Source organism: Mastomys coucha, unplaced genomic scaffold (genome assembly GCF_008632895.1).
Source record: "Mastomys coucha isolate ucsf_1 unplaced genomic scaffold, UCSF_Mcou_1 pScaffold6, whole genome shotgun sequence".
Classification (NCBI taxonomy): Eukaryota; Metazoa; Chordata; class Mammalia; order Rodentia; family Muridae; genus Mastomys; species Mastomys coucha.
Window position 1 is genome coordinate 39,593,758 of NW_022196912.1, and position 16,177 is coordinate 39,609,934.

The 16,177-nt window shown below is 47.4% G+C and overlaps 1 protein-coding gene across 2 annotated transcripts in view; it reads left to right on the plus strand.

Annotated features, from left to right (window-relative positions):
* The window catches only part of Hpcal1 (hippocalcin like 1), a 104,957-nt gene that overhangs the window by 59,272 nt on the left and 29,508 nt on the right, over positions 1–16,177 (plus strand). The window lies entirely within an intron of this gene.

Below are 16,177 nucleotides of genomic sequence, written 5' to 3' on the forward strand. Positions count from 1 at the left end.
TCTGGGCTGTGGATGAAATACTTAAAATTCCACAAGGCAATGACTGGTCTTTCCTCAATGGCCACTGAGCAGGGCTCAGTTAATGGCCTTACAGTGAGTATAGCAACCCCACCTATCTTTCGACTGGACATCCGTTCACTGGTGCCTGGTGGTTTTGCCTGGACCACATCAGCAATTTCAGCCTCTACCTCTACGATATGGCGTACTACTTATCAGATTGGCCGGGGATTGGAGGAGGCTGGGGAGCTATTAAAATTCCAGAAGCGTTGGCAGGTTGAGAAGATGAGACGGGAATGTGATAGGGCTAACGGCAGACTTCTCACCATGTAGTCACCCATTCATGAGAGGACAGGTGTGAGAAAAACTAAGACCCCTGGAGACTTAGGGGACACTCAGAACCAGTGCTCTTTCTCAGCATATCTGCACAGGCTAAGTGCAGCCTTGAGCAGGAAGCCGATGGCTCTGAAGCCAGGTCTTCCCAGAGCAGGCATGACCTCCTCATTTTAAGGGTGGACCTGCTGGCCCAAGTCTACCTGAAAGTCCAGACAGAAGGATGCTTAGCTCAGCCAAGCCCTGTGCATTTTTCCCATTGCATAAATGCCACTGCCCCAAAGAGCTGTTAATCAGGCTGGCTGTGAGTCTACCTATTCTGCCCTTTTGACACTGTAACTACACTTTAAAAACTCCAGCTGTCACTCAGCAAGTGGCTTTGCTGACTTTGAAGACACCCCAGCCCACGCTCTTGGGGTGGGAAGATGTGTGGGCAGCCTGGTGGAAAAGCCACATGTGTGTCCTGAGAATTCTCTGGCTTGAAGTCTGGAGTGAACAGGGAGAAGACCCTGCTAGGATCGGGTAGTCAGCGAACTTTGCTCTTTGAGCCTGTGAAGTGAGGAGAACCTAGGCTTTTCATCTAGCTAGCTCTGCTGAGAAAAGCTGGTAGGCACTGGGCCAGAGGCTACTACCGGCTGAGGTCTGTCAGCCCAGGGAGCTGAGTGCTGACCGCAGCCGCCCACGTGTGCTGTGTATCACAAGATCCAGCCTCCCCAGAGGATGAGCAGCCTCCTGGTTGAGTGGAGTACTTCCTGGAAAGTTCCTGCCAGGACTGAACCCCAAGCCCAGCCCTCTCATATTCATAGTCACTTGCTGGCTCTTACTGGAGGCTCTGTTATATGTCACCTGCTCTGGAAAGCTCTCCTAGAAACCCTGGGCAAAGTTGGGGCTCCCTCTGTGACGTCTTCTAGTATCTATCACCTACCCAGGGCCCAGAACCTCCTGTGGCCTTTACTAAAAGCACCATAAACTCTTAGGAAACAAAAAAAATCACCCTTGTTCTGTGTTACATTCCGGACACTTAAGACAGGTCCTGACACTTTGTGGGAAAACCGTTAAATGTGATGTATAAGTCTGAAATTGCAAATGAGACTCCACCTCCTCCCTCTCATAGACTATCACCCTGATGAAAGTTCAAATATGGTGGAGTCTTTGGGTCTCCTGGGTCACTGCTTAAGTGGGGCTGAGGGAGTCCCTAAGATCCTGTAGGAGCAGAAAGGATCCTCTATGCTGGTTCTGTCTGAGCTGGCCAGGAGCCCCTTGTGGTGTACATGGAGCTGACACACCTGCCCAGTGCCATCTAAGGCTGAACAGCCACCAGCCTGTCTGGGTCTCGTGCTTCTTTCCCACTGCGAGACTTGTACACGTCTCTTTCTTTTTTGGGTCTGGGTTTAACTCTGTGGAGACATTAGGTGACACCTAAATATGACCCTCATTCATGCAGAGATACTGGTTCAGATTGCTTCATGGTCAGCCAGATTGAGACTGTTAATGTTAGATGGGTCCTAGGAGACAAGATTGTTTGGTCTTGGGGTGTCCTGATGTCTTCGTAGCAACTCCTACACTGGTCCTCACTGCCACCAAAGCATATTGCCACTGTAGTCTCAAGATAGTCTGGTCTACAGTAAAGATTGGTCTTAGGGTCAAATGTGATCAAAGTACATTGTTTGAATGTGTAATGTCACAGTGGGTCCCTTATGTTGTGCAAAGAGTGACAGTGTCACCGGGCAGTTGTGGCGCACGCCTTTAATCCCAGCACTTGGGTGACAGAGGCAGGCGGATTTCTGAGTTCGAGGCCAGCCTGGTCTACAGAGTGAGTTCCAGGACAGCCAGGACTACACAGAGAAACCCTCGAAAAACCAAAAAAAAAAAAAAAAAGTGACACTGTCACACTATTACAATGTATCTGTGTTTGTTTGTTTTGTTTTTAAAGACTAGTCCTGTGATCTAATGTGTGATGTAACAGTGTCATTAAAGAAACATAGATTAAAACATTACCACTGTAGACCTACTAGAATGGCCAGAGTCCAAATGTTCCTGGAAGACAGCTGGCAGTTTCTCACAAAACTAAACACATTCTCACTCTATGATCCAGTAGTCACCCTCCTTTATACGACCAAAGAGGTCCAAGCATATGCCCACAAAAAACTTACACACGAGGACCCCATGCCCAACTGCTATGACCCAAGTTGATCTTTCCAGCCACATGATCCCACTATAACCTGCCAAGTTGCCACAGGCCCAAAGCTGCAGGGCCAAGCAACTACAGACAAAACTTCTGAATCTGTGGCCAGGGTAAACTTTTTCTGCATCTAAAATGATTATCTGGGGTGTCTTTTGATGGAAAGTTGACTCAGACACAACTTGACTGCTGGAATCTACAGTATGTCAAAAGGAACATGAGAGCTGCAGTGGCTTATGGGGTCCAGCTTGTGTCCCAACATCTCAGCTACAACACTGTCGATGTTTGGGGCTTTGTAGTTCTTAAGCTGGTATAGACTGTCATGCACAGTCTATGTGTAAGTACCCCCCCCCATTCTCTTTACCCATTGCCACGTGTTTCCCTCTGAGAAGCACAATGTTACTTTTACTAAGAGCTGCTAACATTTAAAAATATTATATATTATATATATGCATACTTATCCGTATGTGCATATATTTCCACCCACGTGCATGTGTACACACACACATAACTCATGCCTTTTTAATGGTAGCTCTGGATTGGCATGTTTGCTCTATATCCAGAACCAGTTTTCTGAGATTTGCCCCAACCTGTAAGACACATTTCTTTCTCACATGTGAGCCACAGACAACTTTAGACCTCCACTCTTGAGGGCAGGGCTAGGTGGAAGATCATTCCTTCATTGACACACTTACAATCACTTCTCACACAAGGAATGGGCATGAGGCTGGATGCCAGTCAGTGTGGCAACTGCACAAGACCCCTTGTGGGAGCTTAGGGACAGAGAGGTGGATAAGATGGTACAGGCCCCTAACCCTGGTGGGTGCCCAGTTCCCTGTGGGGTGTCCTCTCATGCTTCACCACTGCCAGGCAGAATTCTGACCTCTTCTGAACAGGTGAAAAGTGGGGCCTTCAGACTTAATCTCATTTGCTCTCTCTGTGCCCAGAAGTGTGCTGGGTGCCAGGCAGGACCCTGTCCTCCATCCACACTAGTACCTTGCAGCAGGGCTACGTTGCTTGCCCTAGACAGTTAAGAGATGCTACTAGTGCCACCAGTGGCAGAGTAAGGTGAGGGGAACGTGAACTTCGTGATACAATAGGAATGGGGTAGGGCAGCAGCTCTCAACCTGAAGGTCTCAACTATCAAAAGATGGCCTTAGGACCCCCCCCCCCATACATTTATTTTCACTGCTACTTCATAATTGTTTTGCTATGGAGTGTTGTCTCAGTTCCTAAGAACGTCGGAAATCCATGTTTTCTGATGGTTGCAACCTGCAGGTTGAGAACCACTAGGGTGGTGGGGTCAGATGCTTGGGGGTCTCCCTGGATCTCACGACTGATCTGAAGGAGAATAGTTCATTGAAAAGTTGGGAACTGTTATGGGCAGAGGAAATAGTCCGATGGCATGCCAGAGCTAAAAGATGGTCAGTCTTGGTTAAGGCACGAGAACTGTCTTGCGAGCGAGCTTCTCTTCTTCCCACTACTGGTGGTCCCCCTGGGGTCCTGACGTAGGGCTGCCAGTGGTGCATGGGGTGACCCCAGAACCCTTGCACCTCCTACTGTGGCCTCAGCTCATGTGGTTGGGAACAAAGAGGGGCTCTAGGCTTCTTTCCTGGCGAGGGCAGTTGTGCATTCTCAGCAGGCTCTGGATGCAGCCTTCCACAGGGATGCTACCCCTGTGGCTTGAAGCTAGCTTGAGTCTCGACTATATATATTCAGCTGAGCCAGGCTGGTTTAATCTGTGATGCTGAACATACAGTGTGGACAGATCCTGGGGAGCTGTCAAGATGGCGATGTCCAAATCCTGTGTCTACCCACGCTTGAATGGCTGAGCAGTGTCACTAACAGGACTCCTCTCTTTGGGGTGCCCATGGTGAGGCAGTTGTTGTGGGAATGTGAAGGCTGCTCATTTGAGGGGAATGAATAATTTATTTCTGTTTTCACATGGCTTATCCCTTCATCGAAGCTGAGCTCCTGCGCATCCTGCAGGCTCCTGATTAAGGGGCTTCGGCAGCCTTAATCCCAGTCTTTGTGGTGTGTTTCCACACGGTCGCTTCACAGGCTACATTTCAAGAGTGTCTTTGCTTTGGCTGGTGTGCTCTCTCTCTCCCTCTCTCCCTCTCCCTCTCTCCCTCCCCCTCCTCAAATAGTCCCTCTTTCACCTATCCAGAGACTTTAATCCCAATAATTCTGCCTCACAGATTGACTGTCTCTAGTGTAAACTACCTATGACCACACTCACCCCAGATTATCTGGTTGTTACAAGGACCAGCTTCAGCCTCTGCCTAGATTGCTCTCCTATCTCCTTTGAACTCCCTCTGGCAAAGGCCCTGACATTCATCCTGCCCAGGTTACCATCCTGACCCTCCTCTAAGCACATCATTTAAGAATCCACAATGGCTCCCCACTGTGGAATACAGTCTTTATTCTAATATTCAAAACTGGTAACAACTGCCCTGGTTCCTCCTTTGAGCTGCCTGCTGATTCTTCATTCAGAGTTTAAGAAGGGCTGTCCTCATGGGGACTTGTGGACCCAGGACTAAGATCCCACTCTCTGACTGCGCAACTTCAGGACAATCTCATCAGCACTGAGATGACAGGCAGACCTGTCAGATGGCCTGGTCCTGGGTGGGAGCTGAGGGAGACAGCTCGGAGCATGTCGTAGTGTGTGCATGTGAATGGGCCCAACATGTGGTCCTGTGCACACAGGATGGTACTGCCAGCCCTTTGCATAAATGTCCATGGGTTAAAAGGGTGTTTCTGTATGGGTTCATTGCCTCATGTGGTTTCATGGCTACTAAAGGAAGAACAGGGAGAAGAGATGGAGAAGAAAGCAGTTCCAGAGGCAGAGGTGACTGTCCAGGGCCACCTAGTGACATACCAGAGTCCAGAATCAGCTTTAGAGCCCTTCCATGTTGAAGGGTTGACTCCCAGCTCACCCTTCACATTCCTGGTATTCTGAGAACCTGCCATCCCTCAGCCACCTGAGGTGGACTCAGGACAGCCACTCTTAGGGACACTGTGGCCTTTGTGCTCCCTCTCAGGCCATAATGACAATTTGTTCCAACCCTAATGCCAGCTCTCCTCTCTCTCCTCCAATTTTCATTATTAGTAAAACTGTTGGAATGTGTAACAGTGGCACTCACAGAGGCCTGAGGCCTTGGCTCACGTGACAGGTGATCGCTGAGTGACCACAGGTGGTATCTATCACAGGAACACTTGGAACCATTTTGTCACTGTCCAACAAATAAAATTATCTGCCTCTCCCAGAAGTTTTGCTTGGTCATGCTGCCACACCTGGCCACACTGGCCTCACCTGCCCACTTCTGGGTATATGGCCTGGCCACACCTGGCCATACTGGTCTTACAGGGCCACTCCTGGCCATACACCTGGTCACACCTAGCTCTGTGATTTGGGACTAAAAGTCTTCCCCCTTGGGATCCTTTGCACAACTGTAAAAAGGCAGGGCTGGACCAGTCGGGTATTTTTTCTTCTTTGCTTTACCCAGGGAAGCCTCAGCTAAATGTCCGAGTTCACAGATGTGGTCCACAGTGGAAGGAAGGGCAGGCTACTCTTCCTTCCTGTCCTCATGAGACTTGCTGCAAAAGTTCAACTCCTGGATGAGACAGGAGGGCATCCCTTCCTGTGGGCTCCACTCCACAGAAGCAGAAAGTACCATTTGGGTTAGGAGACACACACACACACACACACACACACACACACACACACACACACACACAGGCCCACCACTGTTTCCCTAACAGCTACTTCACTGTTCTGGTGTTGGCAAAGGTTTTTCACCATCTTCCTTCTGGAGCAGGAGACCCCTTGGCCACTTCCTGGGAAGAATGCCAGAATGGGTGTCTATGGCCTCAGGTCCAGGGTCAGCAGCAGCAGGTAGTCATGGTGGGAGGTGACAATGGCCCTGGCTAGGGAGGTCTCAGGAAATCTGTTATGAGAAATGGGCCACCTTTATCCCCACTCTGTGAAAGATGATGTCACCCACCTGGCGAGACAAAGCTAGAAGGTCTCCATTGACTGCTACTCTGCGGTCCACAAACTCTTTCTCTCTGGTGCCTGGTATTTTTGCAGTTCTAGTTTTCAGAGTTCTTCTACAGCAACATTGCTGAAAATCTGAGTTCTTGGGCTGGTGAGATGGCCAATAGGAAAGGGTTCCCATCACCAACTCAAGCTGAGAACATCCTCATGACTCACATGGTAGAAGGAGAGAACTGACTCATGAAAACTGTCTTCTCCTTTCCACACTTGGCCATAGCACACATGCACCCTCACCAAACATACACACACTATACACATGATGCACAATCACACATACCACACAGCCCACACACAAACCCACCCATACACACTATACACACACACCACACACAAACACAGCCTTACACACCATACACATGCACACACACCCATATACATGCACAAGCACACACACCACACACAAACACATCCATATACATTGCACACATGCACACACACAAACATACCCATTCATACCATACACAAACACACCACATACACATATACCACATACACACATCCATACACACCACACAACCACATACACACAGACACCTGCACCCTCCCCCAAACATACACACACACACACACACACACACACACACCTAAATGAATAAATAACAATTTATTTTTTAAAAAAATTAATAGGAGGACAGTAGTTGGGAGGCAGAGGCAGGCGGATTTCTGAGTTTGAGGCCAGCCTGGTCTACAGAGTGAGTTCCAGGACAGCCAGGGCTACACAGAGAAACCCTGTCTCAAAACAAAACAAAACAAAACAAAACAAAAATTAAGAGGATACCCACAATGTTTAAGTCATTCATGGTGTTCCTCAAACTTGATACACTGAAATGCTAATTCACAATGATGATATTAGGGCGTGAGGACTTTAGGAGGTAAATTACATCAGGAAAGTAGACCTCTCAATATGGAATTCATTCCCTTGTAAAATGAGGAAGAGGGCCTTCTCCCTACCACACAAGAACACAGTGATGAACCAGGAGAGAGGCCTCACCAGGCCTCCATATTGGTGCCTTGGCCTCGGATTTGCCCCAGAACTAGGAACTGAAAGTGTATTACACTGCTCACTCTGTGGGCAGTTTATTATAGCAGGCCCCAAGGCATGTGAACTCAAAGCATGTGAGCTCTTGCGTCTGGCTTCTTCGGTCACCATTGTCTATGTGGTTAGGCATCTCTGAGGGGCATTCTGATGGCTTTGTAGTATCCCGTTGTACAAAGACACAAAACTTTCCTACTGGTAAAGTAGGATGGACATTTGAGCAGCTTACAAGTTGGTGCCAGCACATGCATATCCACCCGTCTCAGTGCATCAAGGAGCTAGACCCGTTTCATGGAGGATATGAGTAGCAGATAACCTAGTCTTTTGAAGCGGGCATAGACGACAGGCTTTGTTGTCTATTTGCTTGTTTGTCTTTTGAGTCAAGGTCTCATGCATCCCACAGTGGCCTCACACATGCTGTGTGTGTAGTTGAAGATGACCTTAAAAGTCTGATCCTCCTGCCTCGCCCCGCTGAGTACTGGAATTACAGGTATGCACAACTGTCTGGTCTGTTCAATGAGAAGGATTAAGCCCGATGCTTCATGAATGCCAGGGAAGCATGCTAATAACTTAGCCACACAGGTTGTGGGAGTACAAGCGAGAGCTGCAGTTAGGCACTGCATAGGCTTTGGAGTTGGGGATCTTAATGTGCTAATGTCTAGTGTTCCCAGACCTAGGCTGGCAAAACTGGGCACTGGCTATGACTATGCCCGGCTCAGGGTTGGGTTCAGCTTACTGTTAAGCCCAGCTGCCTTCCACCCCCCTCCCTGTCTTGTGAGATGGGCAACCTGAGTGGTCTCGTCTAGATTTGGCTGCGACTGTGTGCTGTGGCGTGTAAGGGGATGCCATCTGCAGGATCCATGGTTTCCTTCATGGCTCCGTTGCTTTATTAATTATTATTAATATTACTATTGCTTTGTTTTGTTTTGTTTTTTGAGACAAGTCTTCCAACAGCACTCAGATTGAGTCAGGAACTATATAGCCCAGGCTGTACTGTATAGCCCCAGGCTAGCCTGGAATTTACAACCTCTCTCACCTTAGCTTTCCTACTCTAGGGTTATGGGTGTATGCCATCATACCCAGCTCTAACTCAGTTTCTTGAGCTGTGCAATGAAAGAAATGGCCTCTACAGAGAGAGGTCATTGTCTGGATATTATTTGAGGCTATTCTGTGAGCCACTGTGCTTATTACCTGGGGACAGTGGCTGGATGAGTCATTTTGAAACCAGTCACTCAGGAGTAGTCATAATCCCAAACCATCCATCTTGGGCTTCAGAGCCCACAATATTTTTTTTTTCTCCCTAAGGGACTCTGCTTCCTAATTAAGTTGAGCTTCAGAATATATTAAGACAATTTGTCATCCCTTGAGCACACATCTGGTCTGTGGGTGCGGGCTGGAGAGGCCATTTCCGGGTTCTCTGCGGGTCTTAGAGGTAGTGTGATACATTGCCTGGACAGGAGCTGTGACTGGGGGCTAGAGGGAGACGTCTCTAGCTGAAGGCACGCACAAGGGACCCTCCAGGTCTGGGCCATCAAGAGGCTCCTGTCACAGAAACAGCCAAGGACTCCAAAAAGTCGTAGGCTGCAGCTGCTGTGGATACAGCTGGGCTGTTCATGTGACTGATCTGAGACCTCCTCAGCTGGAGCTTCTTATGGACCACGTGTATCCTGACCACTGGCCCTCCACAGCACCTCCAGATCCTGGAGCACCCCTTGAATAAGGAGGATAGTGAGAGTGTCCAACAGCATGCCTGGCATCAGGCATATATCGGAGTGAACCTACTGGGCCGTGCGATTCCCACAGATGTGGAGGTGACCCTGGACGTAGTGCACATAATGGCCCTCAGCCCGGGGGCCCAGCAGCTGGGGGCCCTGAGGTACTGTACTAACTCCGCCTAAAGGATGTTCTTTGGGGTTGTGACCTGGGTGCAAAGCTGCATGTTCTCTCCAACAGTTAAATTGGCAACTGCTCTCCTTTTCCTATCTGAGAAAGATAGTGGTCCAGCAGGCAGGAGCTGATGCAGAGGCCATGGAGGGATGCTGCTTACTGGCCTACTCCTCATGGCTTGCTCAGCCTGCTTCCTTATAGGACCCAGGACCACCAGCCCACAAAGGGCTGTGCCTTTCCTCATCAATTTATTAAGAAAGTGCCCTACAACTGGATGCTGTGAAGACAGTTTCTCAATCGAGGTTCCTCTCTTCCAGATAACTCCACATTGTGTCAAGTTGACATAAAACTAGCCAACATACTGGGTTCTGAAGATACAGTTCATATAGCCTAAAATTGACCACATCATAGACATAATACAAAGTAAATGTAACACATATAATTCAGTTGCTGGTGTTCTCTTCACAAGTATTAGTCAGTTTTGGAATGTTTCGTCACTCTAGAGCTGCTGTTCTCAACCTGCATCCCCTGTGGGGATCGAACGACCCTTCCATTGGGGCCACTCAAGGCCATCGGAAAACACAGATAGTTATGGTTCATAACAGGAGCAAAATTACAGTTATGAAGTAGCCATGAAAATAATTTTGTGGATGGGGAGTCACCACAGTATGAGGAACTGTATTCAAGGGTTGAAGCATCAGGAAGGTTGAGAACCGCTGCTCTAGAACAAACCTCACGCTCCTAACTTGTTTCCCCAGCTCCAAGAACCACTACTATGGCAGGTAAGATAGCTTAGTAAGCCAAGGGTCTCATATCACACCTGAACTTAGTCCCAGGAACCCACTCTCAAAACTTGTCCTCTTGCCGGGCAGTGGTGGCACATGCCTTTAATCCTAGCACTTGGGAGGCAGAGGCAGGTGGATTTCTGAGTTCAAGGCCAGCCTGGTCTACAGAGTGAGTTCCAGGACAGTCAGGGCTACACAGAGAAACCCTGTCTCAAAAAAACAAAACAAACAAACAAAAAAAAACAACAAAAAAAAGTTGTCCTCTTGACTTACACACATACACTCACACACACACACACACACACACACACAAATAATTTTATTTTAAAGAAAAGTTAGTCTTACATGCCATGATGGTTTTGGCATCCTTATTAAAGTGTACATGTGGGTTCAGTTGATTGGCTTTTGAGGCACGGGACTGAACCTGAGGCTTTGCTCATGTTGGCAGGTGCTCTGTTCCGAGGCTACATCCTGCCGCACCCACTGTATGTGTTTATTTCTGTACTCTCAGTCCCACTTCATTACTCTGTGTCTTTCCATGTGTCGGCACCCTGCCACCCTGACTTTTAATGCCTTTGGTAAGCTTTACACTTGGGAGGCATGTAAGTGGTTCATATGGCTTGCTGCACAATTGTAAGGACCAGAGTTCAGATCCCAGAGTCCACATTAAATGTCATTTGTGTGTGGTGGCTGTGATTCCAGGGCTCCGAAGGTCCAAATGGGATCCTGAGACAAGCTGGCTACCCAGACCAGCCGCATCAGTGAGCTCTGTGTCTGGTTGAAAGCCCTAGTGAGAAGGAAGGTTCCTGATGTCAACCTCAGGCCTCACACACATGTGCCTTCACACATGCATGTATGTGTATGTGTATACAAACACTCTACACAGACAAAACATAAGGAAGATTGGGAGGATGAGTCCTGCATTTTCTTCTTTTTTATAGCTATTTTTGGCTAGTTTGGGTTCTTTGCAATTCCGTATGAATTTTAAAATCAGTTTCTCATTTTCTACAAGGAAATAAAGCAGGGATTCGGACAGGAATTGTATTAAGACTGTGGATCAGTTTGGAGAGTATCCCATTTAACTTTAAGTCTCGTGGTTTGTAAGCAGACAATGTTTCCCCAGTTATTTAGATCTTTCTTGATACCTTTCAACAATTTTTTGCTTCCTCCAGGCGTGGTAGTGCATGCCCATAATCCCAGAACTCTGGAGGCTGAAACCAGAGGATAGCTGCCAGTTTAAGGCCAGGCTGTGCTACATAGCAAGTCCTACTAGCAAGCTAGTGTGGACTGTATAGCAGACCTTGGTTTTTGTTTGTTTGTTTGTTTTAATAATTAATTAATTAAGCAAGCCAAAACAATGTCTTGTTATTTCCAGAGCAGAAATTTTGCACTTTTTATTGAGCATTTTTTTCCCTTAGGGTTTATTCTGTTTGATGCCGTCTGTTTGAAATTGCTTATCCTAATCGCTGTTGTCATTATCTTCATAACTTGATTTTTGAATTGCAAATTTCTACACATAGTCATTTTTATCTATTGATCTTGCCTCTAGCAGCCTTGTTGAAAAATGTTATAATGGATTCATCGAGGGTGCTAATTATCAAATAATAATAGCAGAAAATAGAAATGGTATGCTCCCTCCATTCTCATAATAAATATATTTCATTTTTGCTTTTTTTTTCTTGCTTTATCACCCTGCTTAGAATCATATGATTTTTATAGATATGGCTGGGAGATGGTTAAAGCACAAGGACCAGAGTTTGGATCCTCAGAACCCAAGTGAATGCCAAGTGGGCATCGTGGACCCAGGGAGTGTCACTATTAGGAGGTGTGGCCTTCTGTCACAATGAGACCCTCTTCCTAAGCATATTCCAGCTTTTCCTAGCAGCCTTCAAATGAAGATGTAGAACTTTCAGCTCCTCCTGCACCATGCCAGCCTGGGTGCTACCATCTTCCTGCCTTGATGATAGTGGAGTGAACCTCAGAACCTGTAAGCCAGCCCCAATTAAATGTTGTCCTTATAAGAGTTGCCTTGGGCCGGGCGGTGGTGGCATACGCCTTTAGTGCCAGCACTTGGGAGGCAGAGGCAGGTGGATTTCTGAGTTCGAGGCCAGCCTGGTCTACAGAGTGAGTGCCAGGACAGCCAGGGCTACTCAGAGAAATCCTGTCTCGAAAAACCAAAAAAAAAAAAAAGAAGAAGAAGAAGAATTGCCTTGCTCATGGTGTCTATTCACAGCAGTAAAACCTAACTAAGACAACAGGTGAGCTCTGGGTTCAGTGAGAGATCCAGCCTTAATGAGTAAGGTATAGAGTGATGGAGTAAGACTCCATCAGCCTTGGGCCTCCCCACATGTGCATGAGTCACACCCACACACATGCAAACACAAACATATGCATGCACCACATGAGCATGGCAAGAAAGAGAAAAATGGCAAGAACAAGCAGGCATCCGTATCTGATTCTTCATGTTAGGAGGCATGCCGCTGTTAGTCGGAATGTTAGCTGTGCCTTTTGTTGTTGTTCACAGGTGCCCTTCAGCCAGTGCAGAGGTTCTCTTTTGTCCCACTATCCAGATGTAATGTTTCCATTATGTAAGGGCATCAGCTTTGTCAAGTGCTTCTTCTAGATCTGCCTGGGTGAGCATGTGACTTTGGGTTGTTATTGATATGATATATCAATAACCGAATATATAGAGGTGCTTCAGGCAGCCTTTGCCCCACAGTGCATGTATTGGATGCTCAGAACCAAAGGCTGCTATGAAGTCACACAACACACATTGCAACACATATGAGCCCACCAGGAACAGCTCAGGGAATATATGTTTGATTATGATTTATTCTTTGGTTGTTGCATTTGGTCTTTGAAACCTTCTATTGCCAATTTTTTTTTCAACCATAACATTCAGTGGCTCCTTATGGGGTTGTGTCATACGGTTTAAGGAGCTGGGTATCACCAAGATGAGCCTACAAGATGGTTCAGTGGGTAAAGACGATTGCCACCAAGTCTGATAACATGAGTTTGATCCCTGGGATCTACATCATTGGAGGAGATAACCAACTCCTCAAAGCTGTTTTCTGACCTCCACACGCATACCTTGGCACACACGTGCTTATATACATAGACACACACAGAGACACAAAAACAAATAAATTTAATAACAACAAAAAGAAACTGATCATTAAGCCAGTTGGTTTTCAGATAGTAAATAAACTAAGCTTGCACTCCTGGGATAAATTTCACCTGGTCGTGTTGAACAATCCTTTTATATGATACTGTGTTTTGTGATGGATTTTTGATCAGTATTCATAATGAGAATGGCTCAGAACGTTTATCCTCCTAGAAAGGAGGATATTCTCTGGTCTGTGTCACTGTCTCTTTGAATGTGCTGGGAAGCGCACCCTCCTTTTCTGCCTCCTGGGGAATCGGGAAGAGCAGAGCTCAGAGCTCTGCCGTGAAGCCACTTGGGTGTGGAGTTTTCATTGTCAGTGATTTTCTCTTTGCTTATTCCACCTCATCATTACTTGAGTCCATTTGTGCCTTTTTTTTTTTCCTTCTTGACAAACTATATTAGCTACTTTTCTCATTGCTCTGACCAAATACCTGACTAGAAGCTACTCAAGAAGAAAGATTTATTTGGGCTCACTGTTTGAAGGGATACAGTGTATCCTTGTGGAGAAGGCAAGGCAGCAAGAGGTCCGGGAGCTTGCTCATCTGGATAGATCAGGAAGCAGAGAGCTTTGTGTGGGAGAAGGCTCCAGGCTGTAAAACTCAAGGCCTGCCCCCAGCAAGAAAGACCTCACTCCTAAAATTATACAACCCCAAACGGCATCAGCTTGGACAATGTGTTCAAACATGAGAGTGGGAGGGGAGAAGAGGTCCTGTCAGAATACTCCACCATCAAATCAGAATATAGCTCTTGTTTTGTGGCCTGAGCCGGCTAGACTCACAGTCCTACCCACTGAGTGCAGAGATGACAGGGCACCACACTTAAAGAATGTATTTAGATTCTCCCAAACTTCCCCTTGCCCTTCCAGAGTTGGCATCATTGAGTTCTTCCTGTGTGCAGAGTTGGTTTGTTTGTTTGTTTGATGAGTGGGTTGGTTGGTTGGTTGGTTGGTTGGTTGGTTGGTTTTGGTTTGGTGCACTAACTCATAATTTTAACAGTAGGAAGTACCATTATTTTGTCCGTTTTCTACAGGTGTAGAGGGAAAAGAAGAAGTTCTTTTCCTACAGGTTGGGGTCACCCACGAGGAACAAGGCTCTCGCTGGCCAGAGGGTCATGCTGCTCTCTCTGCCTGTCCTCTTCCCTTCCAGCTATTCTCACAGATAGATGGGTCAGGCATGGCCACAGCCTACCTTAGGTCTGACACACAAAAAAGGCTGGGCTCCAACGTTGAAGCAGAAGTTCAGAGAGCACCCTGCAGGAGCCTGGGGCTCTGGTGCAGGCAGGAGCTTGGGGCTCTGGTACAGGGGCCCTGCCTGGCTGTGCCTTTGGTCCCAGCCCAAAGACTACACTTGGCTCTTCCCCCGCCAGGATGCCTATGCATCCTTGGAGCAGCAAGCCCTTCATCTCAGGCTCTGTATGACTCACCCATCTCTCCTCCAGAGGAAGAGACAATCTGTAAGACAATCACAGACAGAAATCAGGATCCACCAGACATAGCTCAACATAATTATTCCCGCCTAATGACTTCTGCTCCTTGAGTCCGTCTCCAGCAATGACTGCAATCTTTATCTGCCATTGGAAAGCTGGTAGCCAGGGAGCCCCTGCGGCTGAGCGATAGGGCCGGGGAGAAATTTGCAATTCATGTTAATGGAGTGTTCACAAGCAGCCTTAAGGGTCTCTGGAACGGAGGGCTGTCTTGCAAGGAAACCTGGGATCAGAGATGGCTGTTGGGGACCGGAGCATGTCCTCCTCAGGGATTCATCTCACTTCCTTGGGCATGTTAGTTAAACTGTAACAGAAGACACAGCCAGCCGAGACCTGTATCTTGAAAATTTCCCCTTATTCTGTACCTCTGTTCAGGTACAGCCAGGTCTTTGACATCCCTCAGAAAAGAATTTTTGGGGCAGGGCAGTATAGAAAACAGAGTTTATTTATCTTTTTTTCTTTTTTCTTTTTGTTTTTTTGTTTTTGTTTTCCCAGACAGGGTTTCTCTGTATAGCCCTGCTGTCCTGGAACTCACTCTGTAGACCAGGCTGGCCTAGAACTCAGAAATCCACCTGCCTCTGCCTCCCAAGTGCTGGGATTAAAGGCGTGCACCACCACTGCCCGGCATTAAAGGGATTTCTTATTTTGTTTGTTTTCTTTTGGACACAGAATCTGTGTATCCCACACTGGCCCTGAATATCTGATCTTTGTGCCTCCACTTGCCAAATGATGAGATTATGGGTGTGGGCCACCATGCCTGGTTTTAATGCAATGCTGAAAACTGAACTGAGGCCCAGTTATGCATGTCAGGGAAGCCTGAGTGAGCTCTATATGTTACAAAGGGGATTTACTAGACTGGCTTACATGGTAGGACAGTGTAGTCCAATGTTGGAGAGGCTGGGAACCCTGTATGTTCAGTACATGAGGTGCATACCTTAGTAGTCTCAGTGTGGTGCTGGAGGTGTGGAGGGTTCCTGGACAGCTACTGGTCTTGTGCCTGGGTTCGGATAGGTTAAGGCTAGAGGAAGCTTCTGAGCCAGACTATATGCACACACCGGCAAGGAGAGAAGGCAGTTAGGCATAAGCTGCCCTGTGTCTGCGCTGCCCACCCTCAGGGTGGCTCTTACTCCTTCAGTTAATCTTCCAGGAAATGACTCTTACAGACTCACCCACCCCAAAGTGTGGTCCAGATCCAGTCAAGTTGACCACCAAGATTAGGCATCGATGGGACAGTGTCTCAGGAGCTGAG